The 16,459-nt window shown below is 45.4% G+C and overlaps 1 long non-coding RNA gene across 1 annotated transcript in view; it reads left to right on the top strand.

The window, feature by feature from the left end:
• The window catches only part of LOC128095228 (uncharacterized), a 50,402-nt gene that overhangs the window by 11,620 nt on the left and 22,323 nt on the right, over positions 1-16,459 (top strand). The window contains exons 2-3 of the long non-coding RNA XR_008213192.1: positions 472-647; positions 7,046-7,126. This is a non-coding gene — a long non-coding RNA (uncharacterized LOC128095228). The remainder of the gene's footprint in view (positions 1-471; positions 648-7,045; positions 7,127-16,459) is intronic.

The following is a 16,459-nucleotide window of genomic DNA, read 5'->3' as shown; positions in this document are numbered from 1 at the left end:
TTCTATGCCACACTATGTCCAACTGCTGCCTTCCATGAGTTTCTTCCTGCTGAGCTTGCTAACCACTCTGAATGGTCCAGACCATCAACCAGAATATGCAGATATTATCTGCCTTCCTCTCCTATTGAGTATGGCCCACACCTACTCATCACCTGGAACTCATTGCCCTGTGTGGCTGGCTTCCTTTGGAATGTGTGCCTAAACTACCTCCTAGGTATCTAAATCACTCCAGGACAGATGAAGGACCTGGATCCACCATGTGGCACCTTCTGCCTTCAAGAAAGTTATTTCACATCTCTGAGCCTATGCTTACTATAAAATGAGTAAAATGGCACTGGCCACATCAGCATCGTGTGTGTGTGTGTGTGTGTGTGTGTGTGTGTGTGTGTGCATGTGTGTAGGAAATTGAGACTCAGTGTGAGCTCTCAGTAGTTCTTAGACTTTCACCATTTTTTTTTTTTTTTTTTTTAGGAAAAGTCCCTTTCCCTATCACCACACTTCAAAATCCAAATTCCAGGAAATCAAATGACTCCTCTTCAGGGACACCCCATCAACCCTTCAGGACCACCTGCCCAGGACAACAGGGAAAAAGCACCAGCCTCATCCTGTGGAGGTTTTCCTTAGACAGACACAGGGACTCTTTTCAGGTGAAACCTTGCTCCATGTCCCCTCCTTGAACAAGTAGCTGTCTCTGGCGTCCCATTGTGGTCACTGACAGCTCTTTGCACTGCCAGCCCTGCCTTGTTTATTCTGTAGCCTTTCTCTGATAAGGGCAGAGACCTGGGCAAGGAGGCCCTGGTTCTTGTGGTGGGGGTATGTCTGGTGAGGACTCACCTAACCAGACCTTGGGGATCTCCTTCCTCCTCTCTGAGAAGACATGAAGGGGCATGGTCTACCTCGGGGAGCATCCCCCATTCCTCCAGCATCTTGGGGGTAGGGTATCTTAGTGTGGCTGTGTGTTCCCTATGTGGGGGGGGAGCTGCTTATCATGCCTTCCAGATGCTGGTGGTTTATTGGATGCAGACACACATTTGCATGGACCCAAAGGGCATGGTGCCTTCTTCCACCCCTCTTTTGAGCACCCTGGTTCCATTCTACCACCCTCCCAGCGCTTCACCAGCTAGCAGGTGTAACCTGAGTTATATCCACAGCTGTCCAGAGCTAGGGGCCTTTTCCCCTGAAAGCAGCAGTTCCTTCCATGCACTTGAATGCACAGAGGGCTCATACAACTGGGCTTCAGGTCTTGCCAGCTTAATGGAGCATCATAGAACCTGCTCCCTAAGCTTTTTGCCAGCCCTATTCCCCCTGCTTAATGGGGCAACAAGAGATTGGCTCATCCAGGGCCTGAGCTCTATCTGATCAGCCTGCAGTGACAGTCCCTTGCCTTCACCTTGGCAGTACCCCAATAATTCCTACCAGTAATTCTTTACCAACATTCCCTCTTTACTGGGCTTCAATGCAATCCAAGGTGCAGCAGCTTATACGCACACCTTGAGGAGGGAATTAAACTCTCCCTCTCCAATGAGGCACACATAGAACAACTTTCTGTCCTCGTCAGCCCAAGACCCAGGTCACAGGTAAGTCTCACTTTATAGCCTGTCCTTAAATGAAGCCTTCCTTGATCTTCTGATCAAAGCTGCCAGCTCAGAGGCTCTGTCATGGGCAGTGAGCCATAGATGTCATAAGTGGCTTCAAACACAGGAACAAAATCATTGCTTCCCCCTCTTTCCCTTTTTTTCATTAAGCCTTCATGTAGAAGGAGAATAAACTGAGTCATTGCATTTAACTTATAGGAAGTGCTCCCTAAAGTGGTGAAGACTTCCCTCTTTCTGATGGCAAGAAGGTAAATGTGATGGCTGGAAGTGCAGCAGCTTAGACTGTCATCTAGACTGAGTGCCAGATCAAGGAGTAGGAGTCCCAATTCCTGACAAAGAGGGAATTAGTTGCCTTTATAATCCTTGACTGCTGATCTCTGTCTCATTCACATGACTTCTCAGGTTTTCTGCCTCTTATTGCCAAATCTCACCATGAGAGTCTAATTCTGAGTCTGAAGCCTCTCTTCCTTGAAAAAAATAATTTCTTAGATTATTAGATCAAAAAGGTGTCTGGAGAGGAAATGGTGTTTGGGACCTTATTGTTTTTCTTTAAAGAGGTTTGTACAATAGGCATGATCTCCCTCTTATCACCTGGGGCACATGCTTAATTAACCCTCACAGGTTTCAAGTCAGTTGAACATGGTAAGAATATGTTAGACTTGCTATCTCTTTGAACTTGAGCAAGTCACCAATGTTTCTTACGTTACTATCCTGTTTCATTGAAATAGTGAAAAGAGGGGTTGGAAAGATAGCTCAGTGGTTAGGAGTGCTTGCTTTTCTTCCAAAGGACCAGAGTTCAGTTCCCTGCACCCATGTATTACACACACACATACACACACACAAAAAAATAATAATAGTAATAACAATAACAATGTTTGTCTTCAAGAACTGACCTTGCCTGGTGTGGGAGTGCATATCTGAAATCCCAGAACTTAGGAGTCAGAAACACGAGGATCATAATTTTTCAGCCGGCCTAGGCAGTGCCAGAAACCCTGTCTCCCAAAATACTAAACTGGTTTTTTTCTTATTTCTATGATAGGGTCTTCCTATGTTGCCCAAGCTGGCCTAGAATTGAAGATTCTCCTGCTTCAACCTCCCAAGTACTGTAGTTACAAATCCAGGCCCTCTAGCAATTTTTAAAATATTTTAAGAGTGTGTATTGGGTGGGGGTGCTCATGAGTGCAAATGAACAAGAGGACAGAAGACATTGTGGCTCCTGGATCTAGAGTTACTGTGAGGTACCCAACATCGAGGGGCCCAAACTCAGGTCCTCTACAAGAGCAGTGAGTGCTCTTAACCTCTAAGCCACCTCTCCAGCCCAATCCAAGAAATTTTTTACTCCACAACTACTATCTTCATGACATGTCATTGAAGATAGGATGGAGAAAAAGACAAGTAAAACTTTTACTTTCGTGGAACTCGAGGTTAGTTGGGAGAGATGGTAAAGAAAGCACATAAACAGGACCTGGGCATGTAGCTCCAGGACAGAGTGCCTCACATGTGTGAGGTCCTGAGTTACAAGTGTCGTGGAGGAAAGACAAGATAGATCAAGGGACAGAGCATGCTGAAGCAAACAACAGAAAGGAATCTGGGAACCACCAGTTACCAGGAGAGTCTTCCTGTGGAAGCAGTCAGCAAGGACTGGAGGTTACCATTACCAAAGCCCAGTAGCCCAGCATGTAGCTTGTGCACAGACTACCTAGCTCTCCAATCTGTGCTGTTTCTGTCCTTCCAAGCCTGGATGGAAAGGAGGATTGGCAGACAGAGGGCTTTACATAGACTGTTCCAGCATAGTGATTGGCCATTCCTGCCTGGCATAGACCCCTCCACTGAAGCTGGTTTTAGTTCTTCACATAATGGGCACCACCTGGGTCCCAGGGATTGCATCTGGCATCAATTAGTTCTAAGCCCAAGCTGGAACAGCACCCTGGCTCCCCTCCCAGCTACTGGCTTTGGAAGCAGCCAGATCCTGGCTGGGTGTCTTTTACTCCTGATGACCTCTGTCAGTGACCCCCATTGTAGACCCACCAGGCACACAGCTGTCACCATCATAAGCAACCTGGTTCCAGGGCAAAGTGATCAGGTGTCAACCTTCACTGTGTGCCCTAAGGACCTGGTGACTAAGGACAGCTTAAGCAACAGAGAGAGGATGAGCATGCTATTTCTAGCTTCGACAGATAAAAGCACATTCCATGTGGAATGATGGATGGGCTGGAATCTCTGGTAATGTGTGCAATACTTCTAAGGCTGCTTGAAAACAGGTGGATGGGAGAGATTTCATCCCTACTTGGCTGTTCTAGTGGTCTGATCTTGGGCAAGCAACTTATATTGCATTCTCTAAGCCTTAAATGCCCTATTTTAAAATGGACATGAAAAAGAACTTGCTGCATATGTGAGACAAAGATTAAGTAAAATAATTCATGCAATGCACTTAAAAATATTTAATGTATGTCTTCTGGGACTCATCTTCATTCATTACCTCAAAAATATTTTTAAGCCTGCACTATGTGCTGAATAAACATTCAGACATGTCCAACCTTTTAGCATGACAATATGATATCACCTACACAGATCATTCTTGAGATGACTGCCCACCCCACCCCACCCCACCCCGCAAAAAAAAAGTCATGTACACACACAAAAAAAACATAGTATTTTAAGTATGTTTATGATTTTGCTTGAACTGAATTCATATTTGTCTTCAGCCTAATGTAGCCTGTGGGCAATAGGTTGGATACATCTGTCAGCTAGTCTCTGAGGATGCAACAGGAAAAAAAGTTGGAAGCAATATTGAAGGTCCTCATATTTGCAGACCATGCATTGTATGAGCTTCACAGCATTCAACCTGGGCTGAAGATCTCAGGCTGGACCTGTATGCCTCAGTTTTTCTGAGTAACCAAAGCAAAGCACCCCAAATATAGTGACTTGAAGCAACACATGCTTCTACTTTCTCCTGACTCTTTGGGTGATCTGGGTAGTTGTTGTGGACTGGGTGATGCTGTTTACAGCTGGTGGTGGAGGATGGCCTCATATATAAGCCCCAGGCCCCAGTAGAGATATATGCAATCATCTTGCCACAAGGCTCTCAAACTCCATGGAGCTGTGTTGTCTGACACCACATGTCAAGAGGTTCCACAGTAAGGTAGTTTCCAATGCCTAAGTACCCTCCAAGCCTCTGCTTGCATAATGGTTTTGTTTCATTAGTCATAGCAAATCACAAGACTAAGGCCAGAGTCCTCTAGGAGGGGGATGGAACCAGCAAGCAAGAACAAATGAAGTGTTTAACTGTCATGGTTAAAACTGGGGACCACTCCTTCCTATGTCCTCCCTGGCCCTTGGTGCTTTTATGTGGAGAAAGAAAGTGATATTATTATTTATTTTGCATGTAGGTGTGTATGCAGATGTGTAGGCATACATTCATAGCTTTCTTTGGTGTCAGCTAGAACATTAAAGGACTGGAAAAGTATAACTTCTTTCTTGTTTCTTTAAAAAACTATTTATTTTATGTTCGTTGGTGTTTTGCCTATGTGTATGCCTGTGTGAAGATGTTAGAGCCCCTGGAACTGAAGTTACAGACAGTTGTGAGCTGCCATGTGGGTGCTGAGAATTGAACCCTGGTCCTCTGGAAGAGCAGTCAGTGCTCTTAACCACTGAACCATCTCTCCAGCCCACTTTCTTGGTTTTTAACCTCAAAGTCCTCATATTTTTCCTAAAGCCCAGGAGATCATATTGAGTATCCCATTTGGAGACCATGGACTTGCTCTGTCAAGAAAAGTATGTGGTTTTTTCATATACTAAAATTGGAAACATCTTCGTAGATGGCTAAATAAATAGACTGCCGCACAAGCACAAGGACCCAAGTTCAGATCCCCAGCACTCACATAAAAATCCAGACGTGGCAGTGTGTGCCTGTACCTTATAGGCCCAATGCTGGGATGGAGATAGGCAAGTCCCTGAGACAATGTGGGAAGAAAGGCTTATGACAGTAGATATCTGTTTCTATGGGGAACAGAGTCACAAGCTGAGGAATGAGTGGACAATGCTCCTCTGGGAGACACTAGGGTACTTCCTGGCCCTCCAGCCCCTCCTGCTGTCACCTAGCATTCCTTGATTCTACTTCTATGTTCCACTCTGGTATTGCCTTTCCCCTATGGCTGTCATCTCCCCTGTACATCCTGGGAAAAGGGCCCCTGATCATGCCTGTTAAGGACTGTAAAAATAATTTATTCTTTGAAATTTCCATATACGTATACAATATATCCTAATCATATCTGTCCCCTCTCCCCTATAAGGGATTTTCTTAATATGGATTTATTGAGGTAGGAAGACCAAACCCTGAATATGGGTGGCACCATTTCACCTGGACTACTTAAAAGAGAGAAAGGGAGCTGGGCACAAACATTCATTTCTGCTTCCTGACTGTGGATGCTCTGTGACCAGCTGCCTCACGCTCCTGCCACCATGTCTTCTTGTTACCATGGACTGTACTCTCAAACTGTGAGCTAAAATAAACATTTTCCCCCTTAGGTTGCTTTTGTCAGGATAGTAATTTATTACAGAAATAGGAAAAAAAAAACTAACACACACCACCCCAACAAAATCAAAGAAGAGAGGAAGAAGGAAGGAGGAAAGATGAAGAGAAAATGAGGAAGAGAGAGAGGATCAGAGAAGGGAGGGAGGAAAGGGAGGGAGGGAGGAGGGAGAAGGGGAGGGAGGGAGGAAGGAGGGAGAGGGGGAGGGAGGGAGGAAGGAGGGAGAGGGAGGAAGGAAGGAGGGAGAGGGAGAGGGAGGGAGGAAGGAAAGGAAAGGAAAGGGGCATAAGAATCTGTTTGCAAAGATGCCTCTGAGATTTGATATAGGGGTTCTACCACAACCTGTGTGTCTCTGTGACATCCTGTCCAATGATGTAGGGGCCCCTAATGAATGACTCCTTAGACTGATCCACAAACACAAGATGAATACCAAAGAACTACCAAGCCTCCTGGTAGCAGTTCATCCTCCCAAACAAAAACTCCAAGTGTGTGGCCCTGGAGATGCCCTTGGTGGCCTAGGTGAGATTACCCTGTTGTATCTAGTGGCAGCTGAATTTTTAAAGGCAAACTCCGTTCTCAGGAGTCTCTTTCTCCAGCTGAGCATCCCACTCCACTCTGTATTCAGTTCCTTTAGGGAACACACTGTTATTAGATGTCATCTAAGCTTGCCGACTGTTTAGGTAACCTGATTGTTCTGCCCACATCCTGGGCACATCAGAAAAAGTTCAAGGCAAGCTAGCATTCAAATAGGACCCAAGAGATTATAAAAGATAACTGAATCTCAGGCCACCCTGTGGACTTGCCCAGATTTCTCCTAAGTGCTACCTCCCTAGCTCTTCTGTAGAACACCTGTCTTCTGCTGACTGCCTGGCAAACTGCTCACCTTTCAGCAAAGTTCAAATGTCACTTGCTCTATAGATCCTGCCTTGGACACTGCTACATGAAAAGTGACTGAAGTTGGGCCAGCTCGATAGGGCACCACGCTCTGTCACCAGTGAGGTAGGTAACAGTGGCCAAAAAGTTTAACTTTTCTGAGGTAAGCTTTAGATTTCTCCCACTTGTAATATATGAATCCAAATTATGGCTCAGAGATGCCCTGTCTTGGGCTAATGCTGAAGCTGAACTGAGCCTGTGTGAGAGGCCCAGGCATAGAATAGCAGCCTCAGTCTATGCAGGCTGTGGGACTTGCCATGAAACCACAAAACTTAGAGTCAGAGGTTGGGAACATGGCTCTAGTGGTAAACTGTTATATGAATATGAGGACCTGAGTTCTGTAGATGAACAGTCTTATTAAATAAGAAATACAGAGCCAATTGCAGGGTTAAAAGCTCAAGAGGTCAGAGCAGTAGCTGAGAGCTGAGCTTACCCTTCGCTGCCACTGCTGTCCTTTCCCTCAGCAAATGCGCTACTTCCTGTGTATCTGTCTTTTTATAGACTTTCTGTTCTGCCTTCTCATTGGTTGTAAACCCAAACACATGACCTCCTCATCACTGCCCATCTATACAGACCTCCAGGTCTTCTATGGTTGGTATTGAGATTAAAGGCATGTGTTTCCATGCTGGCTGTATCCTTGAACACACAGAGATCCGCCTAGCTCTGCCTCCCAAGTGCTGGGATTAAAGGCGTGCGCCACCACCGCCCAGCTTCTGCTATGACTTGCTATTAGTTCTGACCCCCAGGCAACTTTATTTATTATCATACAAATAAAATCACATTTCAGTACAAATAAAATATCACCATAGAGTTCAGCTTTCCAGCACTCATATAAAAACCAGGCATATGAATATACACCTGTAATTCCTAATACTGGGGATGCAGAGACAGAATGATCCATGGCTGGCTGGCCAGTCAAGCTGAATTGGTAAGTTCCAGGTTCAGTGAGAGGTTTTGTTGGCAAAAATCAGATGCAGGGCTGGAGATATGGCTCAGCAGTTAACTGAGTTTGGTTCCTAGCATCCACATCAGGGGGCTCACAACTGTCTATAACTACAGTTCCAAGGGATCCAACACCACTGGCCTCTGCAGGCACATGAACTCACAGGCCCATATTCACAAACACACACTCTCACACACAACTAGAAGTAAAAGATAAATAAATATTTTAAAATAATAAATCTTTTAAAAAGTAAAATATAGATAAACTGTATTCACAAATGAAATTACCAAAGAATAGATTTTAATAAGTATAAGATGTAGATGATTTAGGTTGATAGATGATGCTAACACACACACACACACACACACACACACACACACACACACACACCCCTTCTAGACTGTACAACAACTCTTTTCAAATTTAATTGAGGAATTACTAGGCATAGTTAGAAGGCAAGTTTTAGTCTGTGGGGCACCTGAGAACCTCATGCATTCCAAACAAGTTCCAGAATGTGTGGAAGCCATAGACCCCAGGACCACACTGATTGAGCCACTACCTTCCTGATCATCAAGAAGGAAACACAGAGCCTGAAAGGGGCTGCTATTCATCCACAGAGGCCCACAAAGCTGCTGGGAATGGCAAGTTAGAAGGCTCTACATGGTGGAGTTGAATGGTAATTCATTCATTGTTTAAAGCAGCTATTAACCATAAAACATGAGCATTTTCTCTGTCTATCACAAGTGTGTTTCTTCCACTCCATGAGCCAACACTCTCAATTGCTGACCAAGGGAAGCTGCCTTTCCAACTTGTCTGAGATGGAAGGAAAAGGAGGTGAACTTGGAAATCTCAAGAACAAAGACCTTCAGCTTGTAGGAGTTGTCTGGACACAAAGCAGCCATGACCAAGATCTCTAGGATTCTGAGAAGGGTTTAGGGACAGTCATTTCTCTTCTACCAGGGTTATCAGACTGCTCACATTAGAGAAACATAAAATCCATTCCTCTTTGAGGAACACCAGCTAATGCAACTCTGCTGTGGGGCATGCTGAGATGAGTCCTGTGGGATTCCTAAGTATACCCTGGAGTTGTTCCACAATTAAGAGGGCATTTTGTTCTGTTCTGTTGAGGGGCTGCCCCCTAAACAAGCCTATTCCATGAGCTCTACACCCTGTTCTCCACATCTGAACATTCCTTCTACTAGGTACTTGCCAAAGCTAGGCCCACTCTTCTAAGCTCAACTAGAAAGGGATGTGCTATTCAAGGAGAGAGCTGGAACCCACTAGCTCTCAAATGTGAACTTGTCAAGACTGTGCTCTGTCCTAAGGCTGATGCCTGGTAAGCTTCTGGAACCACAGCCCTAGTGCATTGCCCCCATCAAGTCTGGGAAATGGAAACAAATTTATCATTAGGTGCATTTACACCCAGAGGATCAAGAGGAACCCAAAAGGACATGTACTGGAGAAGGCTCATTCATACTCCTGCAACATGGACTCCAGCAATCCTTACCATTTTCTACCACACTCCCACACATCTTTGTGCTGTGCTCTGGAAATAAGACAAGTGAAACATCTAGCTCATGTCCTCAAAGAGTTGACAATTCTGTAAAAGACATGATACAAAATGTGCTGTTTAGTTTTTGTCAACTTTACACACAAAAAAAGTCACTTGGGATGAGGAAAGTTCAGTTGAAGAAATGCCTCCATCAGATTGACATATAGGCAAGTTTGTGGACATCTTCTTGATTGTTGACTGATGTGGGAGGACCCAGCCACCTATGGGTGATGTCACACCTGGGAAATAGATCCTGGAAAGTGTAAGAACTGTAACTGAACATAAGCCATGGAATCAAGCCAATAAGCAGAGTTCCTGTCCTGACTTCATGATGGACTGTGACCTGTAAGCTAAATTAAACCCTTTGCTCCCCAAGTTGCTTTTGGTCAGTGTTTTATCACAGCAACAGAAACCAAAAAGCCAAACCAGGACACAGACTTCTAGGAAATAAAAAAAACTTGCTCCTGCTGTAGTGAGGATTACTGATGGAGGACATGAATTTTACCTAGTCTTACCCATCATAATTTCATGGTTGTATATTTTCACTTTCCTAAGGATGTCTCAAATATGGGAAAAGTCTTATAATCTAAAGAACAGGAACAATAAATATTGTTTGTAGGCAGTCTTCTGTTTTTATAAATGTGGAATGTGTGTAAAATTAACTGTATAGAATTAGAACAAGAGACATGTATTATAAATACACGTCCATCCTGGGCAGCTCTGCACTGTTGGGCAGATTGACCACTATGTAGCAGCATCTGGCCACAGATTTAGTGGGGACTGAAACTCAGCTGTGTACCTTGGCATAGTGTTATATTTACATAGAGGAGGAAAAAAACGAACCCCCTTTTCAAATTTTCACAAGATACCCTTCACTGGTAGTGGTCTTAAATCTGAGAGATAAAAAGTACTTCACATCAAGGGCTGGGGATGTAGCTCAGCTGAATAGCATTACCAGAAGCAACTTAGAGAGAAAGGGGTTTATTTCAGCTTATAGTCCATCATCCAGGAAAATCGGGGCAGGAATCTGGAGGCAGGAGCTGATGCAGAGGCCATAAGGGTGGGTGGGGTGCTGCTTATTGGCTTGCTTACCATGGCTTGCTCAGCCTGCTTTCTTATAACAGCCCATGGGTGGCACTGCCTACAGTGAACTTGTCTCTCCCACATCAATCTTCCAGCAAGAAAATGCACTAAAGGCCAATTTGGTGGAGGCATTTTCTCAATTGAGATTCTTTCTTCCCAAAACGACTCTGTTTGTCAAGTTGACATAAAACTAGCCAGCACACATGGAAATGTTATTTGGCTTAGCTCTAATATTAGCACTTTCTCTTTTTACTACTTCCCATTTGTTTTTAGTAAAGCAACATGGGGAAAATTCAATGATGTTTTGAAGTAGGTGCACACATGCTGTTGAACAGAACTGTGCCAGCTGTGGGCTGGCAGGTAGCACCACCTTGGGGTGGCTCAAGTTGTTGTTTCAGTAGCCGGCACATGACAGTGTAGGTTCATGCTAGGAAGGCAGATTAGGTGTGTCTATGCCCAACATTAACAGAGGACAATGCTAACACTCACACAAACATAAGATGGTGTTATAGAGTGCTGAGTGTCCCTTAAAGATCTATGTGTCAAGGGTTTGGGCCCCAGACTGTGGCACCATTGGCAAGTAGTAGAAACTTTAAGAAATGAGGCCTAGTAAGAGATCTTTAGGGTATGTGCCCTGAAAGGAATAGGAATATCCCAGCCCTTCTGCTTTCCCTCATGTTCCTTTCCTGACCATGAAGTGAATGGCTTTGCTTTATCAAGCATCTTCTCTGTGATCCTTCGCCTCATCGCAGGCTCAGAAGTGACTGGACCCACCGATCATGGACTAGTACCTCCAAAACTGAGCCAAATGAGATTTTCCTCTTTATAAGTCGATGATGTCAGTGTCGTCACAGTGACAGAAAGCTGGTGTAGCAATTACTTCTCTTATTGCTATGACCAAATCCTATGTGAGAAGCAACGTAAGGGAGGAAGGGTTCATTTAGACTCACAGTTTGAGGAGATACTCCAGCATGGCAGGGTGGGAGATGGCTGATCAATATTGCATATGGGGTCAAGAAGCAGAGAATGGACAGGAAATGGGGTGGGCTATAAAACCTCAAGGGTCAGCCCATGGAGGAGGGGTCCACTTCTGTTAGAAAGGCTTTCATCTCCTAAAGATTCCACAATCTTCTAAAATAGCAAAACCAGCTGTGGACTAAGTGTTAAACACGTGATCTATGAAGGACATTTCACACTCAAACCACAAGAACCAGCTAACACCCAGTGGGTCGATTTCGGCTGCTGCTAAGAATTCTCACAGAAGCTACCTCAAGGTGTAGCCTGTGATGCTTGTTTCCCTGCTTCTCTTCTTAGGGAGGCCTGGGGCTCTCCTTTGTTCATTGCCTCTCTCAGCATCCTTTGCTTTCTTGGAAGCAGTATACCAACTTGAGTCCTGACTCCACAGGAACTTCCTTCTCACACTGCTGTCTGGTGCCCGCCCCCCCCCCCCCCCCCCCCCCCCCCCCCCCCCCGCGCGCGCGCGTACACACACACTCACACTAGTGGCAGTGGCTGCTGTCATTCTCAGAAGTCTTTCACTCTCTTACCTCCCTTCTTGAACTTGACACCACCTCTCAGGCTTGGGCCTTCCACTCCTCTTTGACAGGCTCTGACCATCTCTACCTCAGCATAGGACAGTGCTCATGAAACAGACCCCATTCCCAAGGCCTTGGCAAGCTCACCAGAACTTAGAACATGGAATTCATAGGGACTCCAAGTAGAGAACAAATGAAGAACAAACCTTATTCCCAGGAACCATACCTGAGTCACTGCCAAGCTGCCTTCCTGGAGCAGCTCAGGGGAGTGAGTAGCAGGGGCTACTATTGTGAGGAGACTCTGCTCCATAGCTTCATGGAGTAGAGTTTGCCCTGTTCTCCCTCCTCCTCCTTCTCCAAAACTCATGGCAGATAATTAGGTGGGCACAGTAATGACAGCAACCAGCCACAGGCAAAAGGCCAAAGCCAGACAGCAAACACAGGGGGTCACTGCAAGACTGGGCACCTCACATCAATAGGAACTATGACCAAGACACAAAAATAACTGTAGTGTAGCCCATAGTTCCCCACTACCACCAGGTCCTGGTGGTCCTGGCCTCCAGTAACAAAGGGACAGAGAAGGGCAGGGAGCCTGCAAGAAAGCCACATTATGGAAGGATCCAGACAGGGTATTTCTCTCAGAGCCTGACCAACTCTCAGCCTCTGCAACTACCACACACGCCCCTGTCAGTCCCAGCTTGTGCCTCTGTCATATACCTGCCAGATGACAGCCATTTATTTCCCAAAGCAGGCTGCCACTGATGATTAGGACAAAGGAAGCTGGCAGGATGGGTACAGGTGGTCACAGCTGCAGGCAGAAGTCATCAGGGACAGTATGGGGTGACTTTCACCACTGAAATAATGGCACAGAATACAGGAGCCAGACAGCGAGAGCCACTGCCATGTGGAACTTCCCTAACTCCCCAGGACTTGTCCTGTGGCCAGCCTCTCCATCTGCAGTGGAGGAAGCGCGGCAATAACAAGTGTGAATTCACAAAAGAGGAACAGGGACATATAAGGTTCCCAATCCTAGGGAGACAAGCTCAGGCCACGGTCACCCTTAGACACTCCCCTCAGAGGAGGCGTCGGGAAGATAAGGCATGGCCTCCCAGCCTTGTCACTTCCTTCTTGGTTCTTCCTAGCCCACAATGGGCCAGCAAGGAGGCTGGACATATTGGATACAGCTATTAGACCTGTGTGTCCAAGAATGAGAACAAGGCCAAGCCTCGCTTACCAGAGATCCTAACATAGGCTTGTGATGTGGACTGATGTCTGATGTCACTCTCAAGGCAGGGATCCAGAGACAAAACTTGGTCTCTTGATGTGGCTTGGTGAGAGGATGGGGAAGAATGAGGGAGTGGGTGAAATCCTCACATACTCTTAATGGGTTGTGTGTGCCACCAAATTCAGGGAGGCCAGAACTGGCCATACATGGTCATTCATACAAGCAGATATGTCTGGCTGAGGACTGTTCCCAACCCACCACAAGCTTCACAGATTAGCACCCAGGGAAAGGGAACTACCCTAGTAGTCTTCATCAGATGGCATGTATCCTGGTTGGTTTTATGAGTTTAACACAAGCTAGAGTTATCTAAGTAGAGGAACTTCAGTCAATATCAGATTGCCTGTAGGCAACTCTGTGGGACATTTTCTTGATTAATTACTGGTGTGGGAGAGCCCAGCTCACTGTGGATAGTGTCACCCTGGCCGGTTGCCCAGGGCTGTAAGAAAGAAAGCTGGGCAAGCCATGGGCATCAAGCTAGTAAGCAGCACTCCTCCATAGCTTCTGCTTTAGTTCCTGCCTTGAGTTACTGTTGCACGATTCCTAAATATTTTTATAATAAAAAACTGGAGCCAGATATCAGAGTGAAAGTTGAAAGATCAGACAGACAAAGGAATAAGCCACTAGAGAAACTTTTCACCTCGCCAACTCCACAAATCCTCTGACTGAATGCCTCTGAGTACTCAGCCAAAAAGAACTAGTTCCTGTCTCCTCATGCCATATATACCTTTCTCCGCCCAGCCATTTCACTTCCTTCCTAGTGCTGGGATTCATGGCATGTGTGCTTCCCAAATACTGGTAACAAAGGCATGAGATCTCAAGTGCTAGTATTAAAGGTGTATGACTCCCAAGTACTGGGATTAAAGAAGGGTGTGTGCCACCACTGCCTGGCTGTTTCTCTCCTAGACTGAATCAATCTCATGTAGTCCAGGATGGCTTTGAACTCACAGAGATCCAGACAGATCTCTGTCTCTCAAGTGCTAGGATTAAAGGAGTGTGCCACCACTGCCTGGCCTCTGTGTTTAATCTAGTGGCTGGCTCTGTCCTCTGATCTTCAGGCAAGCTTTATTTGATACACACTATATCACCACAGCTAGTAAGAAGCTCATCTGGTTAAAAGGTGCTTGCCACCAAGACTGACTATCTGAGTTAAATCCTGGGACTCACATAGTGGAAGGAGAGGACAGTCTCCCTAGTGTTGTCCTCTGACCTCCACACACACTCTGTGGAATGCACATACCCCCCCTCAATAAATCAATGCACTAAAAATGAATTTAGGGGGTAGATGGAGAAGTGTCTCAGTGGTACTTGCAGCTCTGACATGAAGACCTGAGTTTGGATCCCAGCACCTATGTGGGGTGGTTCACAAAAAGCCTGTAATTTTAGCTCCAGGGATCTGACACTCTCTTCTGGCCTTTGAGAGCATCAGCACACACTCACTGTACATACACTTTCACGCTCACACACAAATACAATAAAAAACATTTACAAATGTATTTATGAACCCATTTCCTCTGGTTCCATTCCTCCTGAGCACAAAATAAGCTAGTGTACAGATACTAGGAAAGGAAGGTGTTCAGACTGAATGGGACAGAAGTTAGTAGTGATTCACGAAAAGCCTGGACACTCAAAGTCAGTCTTTGGAGGCAGTAAGCCTCACAGTGACTCTTGTATAATATTAGAAGGACCAGCCTTAATATTAATACTTCCCAGGGGTTCAAGAGAGAAACTATGAATGGCGAGGACTATTTTTGGAAAGTAGAATCTCAGCACACTGAGCTCTATAGTCCACTTGCTTTAATTCCTCTGGGATAACATCCTATTTACACAGCTTCAGTTCTGTTCTTGTACCTAGCTCCTTTCTTGTCTGATTTCTCTCTATATTTATCTACTGCTCCCTCTAAGTTCTATCTTAATTCTGCCTCATCTAGGCCCTTTTCATCTTGTTCTTACCCAGCTAGTACTTCCCCATCTGACTCTTCCTTATCTTCCATCTCGTCCACACGTACTCTCTGGTCAAAATCCTCCTATTCCTCTCCATTCTCTGTCTCTAAGTTCTCCAGGTTCCTCCTAAGTCTTCCAGGAATCCAGTTATAAACCCAAGCAATAGCAATCCCCTGGTCGAGCAAGGTCACCAGACTTGAATTCTACGTGGTCATAAAGGCAGGTAAGAATTTTCCTCAGGCAGTGACCACCAGGCTCCCACAGTCAAAAAGAAGGGTGATAAGAATCACATAGAGGGGCAGTAATTGATAATTATCATTTGCAACCCAAAAGGGAAGTGACTAATGAATTAACTAAAGGCTAAATTCGGGTAATATCTAAGAAGAGGGATCTTATGTGCTCAACTATAACCTTAAACATGATTGGTAGAAAATGTTAAGAATCTATAAGTTGCTAGGTCAATGGGAGAAAATAAAACTGCCTTCTTTTTCCTGTGGTTCCTATCTGTCCAAGCTATCTGCCGTTTTTTTCCTGCAGTGTTGGGTCAAGTGTGCTTGGTTGCTAGGCAACCTGTGTACAGCTAGATGCCTCTGGTGATAGTTAAAGGGAGATCTGGAACTGGAGGTAAGATTTGGGAAAGGAGGAAGTTAAGCTTAATTGACACATCCGCCAGGCCTTCTCAAACAGGTAGTCTGGACGCTTAAGAGAGTACAGAGGTGTCTCTGATAAGGTTTTTTCCTCTGTCTGGGGATGGACCTGGCCGGATGCTGCCAATGACAATAATTACAGGGAGGCTTGAACTGGGGTTCTGGCTGTGCATAGCTGTCAGAACACAAGGTTATCTAAATATTCTTTAGTAAAGGGGAAATGGTGCCCCATAAATTATGGAAAAGCTACACTAGCACACAAGAAACTCATAGCAGGAAACGGCTGATAATCAAAAGCCAAATATCACCAAGGCTCCTTGGACCTCAGCTTGACCTCTGGAAGGCCCTTGGCTTCTTCCAGGTACTAGCTTAGTCACAATCAGCTGAAGTCCTACTTGTATATTTTTGCGGCT

Source organism: Peromyscus californicus, unplaced genomic scaffold, assembly GCF_007827085.1.
Source record: "Peromyscus californicus insignis strain IS unplaced genomic scaffold, ASM782708v3 Scaffold_4__1_contigs__length_199733344, whole genome shotgun sequence".
In the NCBI taxonomy this organism is placed as follows: Eukaryota; Metazoa; Chordata; class Mammalia; order Rodentia; family Cricetidae; genus Peromyscus; species Peromyscus californicus.
This window is presented reverse-complemented; position numbering and strand designations above follow the sequence as displayed.